At 41.5% G+C, this 6,699-nt stretch overlaps 1 long non-coding RNA gene across 1 annotated transcript; it reads left to right on the forward strand.

Moving 5' to 3' along the window:
* The first annotated feature begins 532 nt into the window (after positions 1 to 532).
* LOC122557112 lies at positions 533 to 3,838 on the forward strand. The gene is made up of 3 exons (XR_006313746.1): positions 533 to 704; positions 1,110 to 1,182; positions 3,712 to 3,838. It is a non-coding gene; the product is annotated as an uncharacterized LOC122557112 (long non-coding RNA).
* Positions 3,839 to 6,699: the final 2,861 nt, after the last annotated feature.

A 6,699-nucleotide genomic window follows, 5' to 3' on the forward strand; every position in this document is an offset into this window, starting at 1 on the left:
ACAGAGAGACAACTGGTGGTGATTTAACCTGAGGGCCACCATACCACAGGCAAGGGAAGAGGTTGAGAAGGAGAGTCCTTCATGGTTACCTCAGCTGGTGATGGGAATTGGACCCATGCTGTTGGCATCACACTACTCTGTAAACCAACAATCCAGCCAACTGAGCTAGACCAACCCCGAGGCTTCAATCTACACCTTTTAGGTGCTACCCTGAGGAAATTAATGTCCCAGTTTCAATAAAAAGAGATCTAGAATTATGCAGTTTTCTTTATGTAACTTTTGGCATCTTTCAGCAGTAGATTATTGACTAACAGCCACAAGATTTCAATATATATTAGATGGATTTTCACTCTAATTCGGACATGTTCCAAATGATGTTTGGTCTCACTGTTCACTGACTGAATGAACTTTTCCCAAACAAGCCGTCCAAGCTCAACTCATGATATTGTGCATTATCTTTGCATATAAGTGCTGGTGATGCTGACTCTATTCTTGGCCATCTATTTAAAGCCTAAATAAAATTATTCAAACATATCCTATCTCACGACCTCATTTTCCTTCTGGTTATCCAATCCTACCACTTGTATCCTTTCCTCTATTATATAGCCTGTGAAGCTAACTTTTCACCATTCCCTTCACAACTTTGGAACACTAGTGTTTATTTCAGCATTCGGCCACTGAAAAGGAAATCCTGACTGTCCCAGGTGAGCATGGCTTTGTTTCTCTGTCACCTCTTCCAAACTTGTTTGCTTCAATCATGAGACAATTTCAAATCAACCAGACGTAAATCTTGCAAATTAAAACCTGTGGAAACATGCTTCTACTGACCATAAGAAAGAAAATGTATGATGCAATTAGTGTTCAGCAGAACATATTCTTTCTCTTCCCCTCTGCCAAGTGTTGTAAAGTTCTAAGTTAACAAGTCTAACCAACTTTTATTGCCATTTCCCCTCCCCCTCTCTCTTACCACCCTGCCCTTGTCAATTAACTGTTGAAGTTATTATTCAGTCCAGAAATTCAAACCCGTCTGAGGCTAACTATTAATCTGAGAGAATGCTGAAGGAGCTGTCTTTCTCTCTCTTGCTCTCTTTTCCTGTTCCTTTTGTCAGCTCAGAGCTGTTAGAGAAAAAGCAATGAAAAATGAACAATTGAGACCTCTACTCTGCCCATCATTACTTAAAGGTACGTGTTGCTTGAGCACTAACTTATTAACTTAAAGGCTGAACTGTGAAAAGTTATATTATAATCTTACAAAATATGATTATTTTTTCAGGCTAGATTGAAGTAAAACCTTTTCACAGTTCCATTTTGACATTTATCTAGTCATTCCTTAATTTAAGAGTTAGTAGTTGAGGAAGCAATTTGTTAAATTAAGCAATCACACAAAGCCACAAATGCACAAATGAATCTCCCATAGCAATGTCCCACTTAAGCTGCTTTGGTGGATATGTTGTACAAATCAAAGGTAGCTACATGATGTTTCTTACCTTAATCAGTCATTATAAAAGCTTGGGAAAGGGCTCTTGTGACACAATGGCAGTATCTGTACCCCTAGGCCAAAGATTAGGTTCAAATTGCACTTGCTCCAGAGGTGCACAGGTTGATTAAAACATTCAGAAGTTTGGGACTTCTACTTACAAAGGTGAATACACACGAGGAAGGTTATTTACCTGATACAGTATATCCTAACAATAGCATACTATAGCATTGAATTGCTGCTTCAATTAATCCATAGTGTTCAGCGGAACCTAGATTTTTCTATTATGCTTCATAACTTGTTCTTTAACATTTGCCCCTTTTGAAGTCGAGAAAATCCACATTTATTAGTCTCGTAACCCAGTCCATCAGACACAAAGAATATATATCAAATACTTAACAACAATGATCCATAACATCTGTAAGATGAGCTCAATGCTTCTGCAAATCTGAAAGCAGCTGGGAAAGGTTAATCTCCCATTAGCTGGATTTGTCCCACATTTTAGCATTGATGACCATCTACCTCTCTTATCTCACATTAATATTTAGTGTGGCAGCTTGAGTTCAGACTATAGTTGCAGAATTAGATTAGATTTCCTACAGTATGGAAACAGGCCCTTCAGCCCAATAAGTCCACACTGACCCTCCAAAGAGTAACCCACCCACACCCATTCCCCTATCCTATATTTACCCCTAACTGATGTACCTAACATTATGGGCAATTTAGCATGGCCAATTCACCTGACCTGCACATCTTTGGACTGTGGGAGGAAACCGGACCACCCGGAGGAAACCTGTGCAGGCATGGGGAGAATGTGCAAACTCCACACAGACAGTCAGTCACCTGAGGCAGGAATCGAACCCAGGTCCCTGGTGCTGTGAGGCAGTGCTAACCACTGAGCCACCGTGCCGCCCCCAGACTCCCTGAGAATTCCACACAAACTATCTTGAAGACTGCAGATGATATTTACCTTCTGCAATTCTTCTGGAAGTTTCCTGCTTCCCACTGTAGCTTACCAACTCCTACCGACATCCTTATGTATAAACAGAAAAAAACCTCCTGTTGCTGTTTCCAAATCATCTTCATCAGTATATTGACTCTGTAATTCCATTCCTGACCTCTCTTAAACTTTTACTCAATACATCCAGGCCCTCTGTTGCTTTGACTAGTCTCTATTCAATCCTTATTTTGATGCTGTAAAAATGCCAAGAGTGGGAGTACAAGTCATAGAGTCATACAGTCATAAAGATATACAGCACGGAAACAGACCCTTCAGTCCAACTCATCCATGCTGACCAGATATCTCAACCTGATCTAGTCCCACCTGCCAGCACCCGGCCCATATCCCTCCAAATCCTTCCTATTCATATACCCATCCAGATGCCTTTTAAATGTTGCAATTGTACCAGCCTCCACCACTTCCTCTGGCAGCTCATTCTATACACATACCACCCTCTGTGTGAAAAAGTTACTCCTTAGATCACTATTAATTTTTTTCCCCTCTCACCCTAAACCTATGTCCTCTAGTTCTGGACTCCCCCAACCCAGGAAAAAGACCTTGTCTATTTATTCTGTCCATGCCCCTCATGATTTTGTAACTCTCTATGAGGTCACCCCTCAGCCTCCGATGCTCCAGGGAAAACAGCCCCAGCCTATTCAACCTCTCCATATCGCTCAAATCCTCCAGCCCTGGCAACATCCTTGTAAATCGTTTCCGAACCCTTTCAGGTTTCACAATATCTTTCCGATAGGAAGGAGACCAGAATTCCAACAGTGGCCTAACCAATGTCCTGTAACCAATGTCCTGCAACATGACCTCCCAACTCCTGTACTCAATAAGCAAAAACTGAAGGCAGAATTTTATGAGTATGTTTCCCTTAGTGTACCATAGATGGCAATGTATATGTCAAAATAATGTTTAAGACAGCCCTGTTTGGGTCAAAAAATCATGTCTTTGCATATACTTGGTGGATTAGTTGACCTCCCTTTGTAGCTATGACATAGTACATTTACTTCAGGCAGCCTCAAGTTTTCGCTCCACAAATGCATGTTTAATTTCAAATGCCTTATATCTGGCTGCAGGAGATATAGACTGTGTTAGGAAGATTGTGGGAGGTTAAGCCATGTACACACAGAGGAAAGCATGAATGGCATACAACAAAGAGAAATGAGTCTGGTTTGAAGCCGACCATTGCAATATTTGGTAACTTGTCAAATAACTGTGTTGCAACAAGGGAATTTGGTATTCGTAGAAAATTGACATGAAAGTGAAAGAAGAAATCCAACTGAAGAAGAAGCTGAAGACCATATGTGCCATGAGAACAGGAATCATATATCAGCGGCACAGTGGCTCAATGGCTCAGAGGTTAGCATGCTGCCTCACAGCACTAGGGACTCAGGCTTGATTCCAGCCTTGCATGAGTGCCTGTGTGGAGTTTGCACATTCTCCCTGGGTCTGCGTGGGTTTCCATCAGTTGCCCCAACTTCTTTTCACAGTCCAAAGATGGTCATGCCAAATGTGGGATTACAGGGGCACGGTGAGAGGCTGCTCTTTGGAGGATCGGTGCAGACTTGATCAGCCCAATGGCCTCTTTCTGCACTGCAGGAATTCAATGATTCTGGAAGAATTTGTCCTAGAAATCCAGAAAGACAATACACACAAACATATACATTTAAGTGGATGGAATCAAACATTGAATCCAAGAAAGGATTTTAGAGCAATAGTTTATTGGTATCATTACTTCATTAAGCTAATGAAGTGTTGCTGCAGATGATTAAGGTTGCACAGACACTATCCAGATCTTGATGCTAAATGATCAATTTCCGTGATTCATTGTTTGACAGCACTAATTATGTCACATTGGCAACACTGATAAAATACTCAGGAACTTCAATATGCCCAGCTCCTGAAGTATGGAGTGGAAAAGTTCAAAAACAGTTTTAGTGAAAGACACAAGACAAGGTTTACAACGCTACTAACCTGCATACTCAACAGAACGATGTTAAAGCCCGTGGTAATTTCCAAATGTAATGTCATACCAAAATCAAGTTCCCTGTAGGAGATTTTGCACATGTTCATGATAGTGGTTGGGTGAGGATGGAGTGAAAGTGTGGACCAATTATGTGTGGAATATGTGTCTTGATGGTCTGCACAAAGAATGCCATTTTTTCGAGTCAATGAAATCAAGAGGCACTGTGAAGAAATACCACCCACATTGCAGTTATCCCACGAGGTGTCATATCTGCGGTTTAATTTTTGAATGTATGCCTGAACAATCCATACAAGGATCATGTTTGCACTGAATGGAATGAATAATAGTTGACAAAATACAGAGGGAGATATGTGTACTGTTTGCTAGATGGTTTTGTAAACAAATCGTGAATGATATTCAAGCAGAAGAAAATCATCTTTTCATTCAAAAAATGTTTAAAATCTAATATCTCGAGAGAGAGATGACTTATTTGCGAGGATGATTTTAAAATGAAAGCATTAAAGCTGATGTGATAGCAATAGTTACAAAGGATGAGCACGGTGAACTCTGAGTTGGGAAGTGTACCTGTTAGATTTTAAAACACTTTGATTGTGGCTAGAGTTTTCTTTTTCAGAATTTATTCATTCAATAAACCTTGCCGCATGCTTAGCCTTATTCTCCTGTCATCCTCCTTGCAGTTACTCTCTCTTATAGCCTTTTGAGTATCTGTTAGGAGAATTATGAATCCCCTTACATTTGCAGGATCTCTCCTCCATCTATGTGTGTTACCAAGACCTCTACTTTACTGTCAGAAAGCAATGGTGCACTCTCTATCACATGTTCAACCATTCCTCAAACTAGTAGAGTCAGGTTGCAAATGACTCTCACTACATCCCACAGTCAGAATGCACTATGTAGGAAGAAGGTGTTGTAGAAAGGTGAAGAGGTTTAGAGAGGGCATTCATATATCAAAACTTCCGGATCTGAATGTCATGGTGAAACAATTGAGAGTGGGCTTGCCCAACCATCCACACCTGAAGGAGCACAGAGAAAATGAAAGGGTGTTGGGCTGGAAAGGTTTAAGAAACAGGGATGAATGAGGCTGTAGAGGGATTTGGAAACTGTGTTGAGAATTTCAAAACTGATGTGCTGCTAGGCCAAGAACCAATGTAGGTTATAGGGCACCGGAGTGGTGTGTGAACAGGTTGTGGTTTGAGGAGAGATAGAGGCAAAAAGAGTTTTGGATACGCTCAGATCTATGGAGGATGGAAAGTAAATGGTTGGCAGGAGAACATGGAAGGGGTCACATGTAGAGGCAACAAAGACATAGATGAAGGGTTCAGCAGCAGATGTGCTGAGAAGACGGGGAGGTGGATGGCATTCACCCAGAAGTGAAATGGACCAGCTTTGGTAATGGGGAGGATATTGGTCGGAAACTCTGCTCAGGCTCGAATCGTTTACCAATGTTGTGACATTCGGCTTCAGCCACAACAGTGACCAGGAACAGGGATGGTCTTGGTGATGGGGAGGCATAATTGGTCCTCCTGACATGGAGGAAGCTGCTCATGCGATCCTGAAATCAAACAAACAGCATAATAATAAATCAATTAAATAATCTGATGCTGGAAATCAGAAACAACAAACAGAACTTGCTGGAGAAACTCAGCAGGCCTGGGAGCACCTGGAGAGAGAAAATGGAGACAACATTTTGCCTCCAGTAAAGAGATCAATCTGAGGCTGGTACAGTTGAAAACAGAAGCGAGTCAAACAGGCGGGGACAAGGTAGGACTAATAAATTAAACTGCATTTATTTCAATGCAAGGGGCCTAACAGGGAAGGCAGATGAACTCAGGGCATGGTTAGGAACATGGGACTGGGATATCATAGAAATTATAGAAACATGGCTCAGGGATGGGCAGGACTGGCAGCTTAATGTTCCAGGATACAAATGCTACAGGAAAGATAGAAAGGGCGGCAAGAGAGGAGGGGGAGTGGCATTTTTGATAAGGGATAGCATTACAGCTGTGCTGAGGGAGGATATTCCTGGAAATACATCCAGGGGATTTATTTGGGTGAAACTGAGAAATAAGAAAGGGATGATCACCTTATTGGGATTGTATTATAGACCCCCTAATAGTCAGAGGGAAATTGAGAAACAAACTTGTAAGGAGATCTCAGCTATCTGTATGAATAATAGGGTAGTTATGGTAGGGGATTTTAACTTTCCGAACATAGACTGGGACTGCCATA

Source organism: Chiloscyllium plagiosum, chromosome 15, assembly GCF_004010195.1.
Source record: "Chiloscyllium plagiosum isolate BGI_BamShark_2017 chromosome 15, ASM401019v2, whole genome shotgun sequence".
Classification (NCBI taxonomy): Eukaryota; Metazoa; Chordata; class Chondrichthyes; order Orectolobiformes; family Hemiscylliidae; genus Chiloscyllium; species Chiloscyllium plagiosum.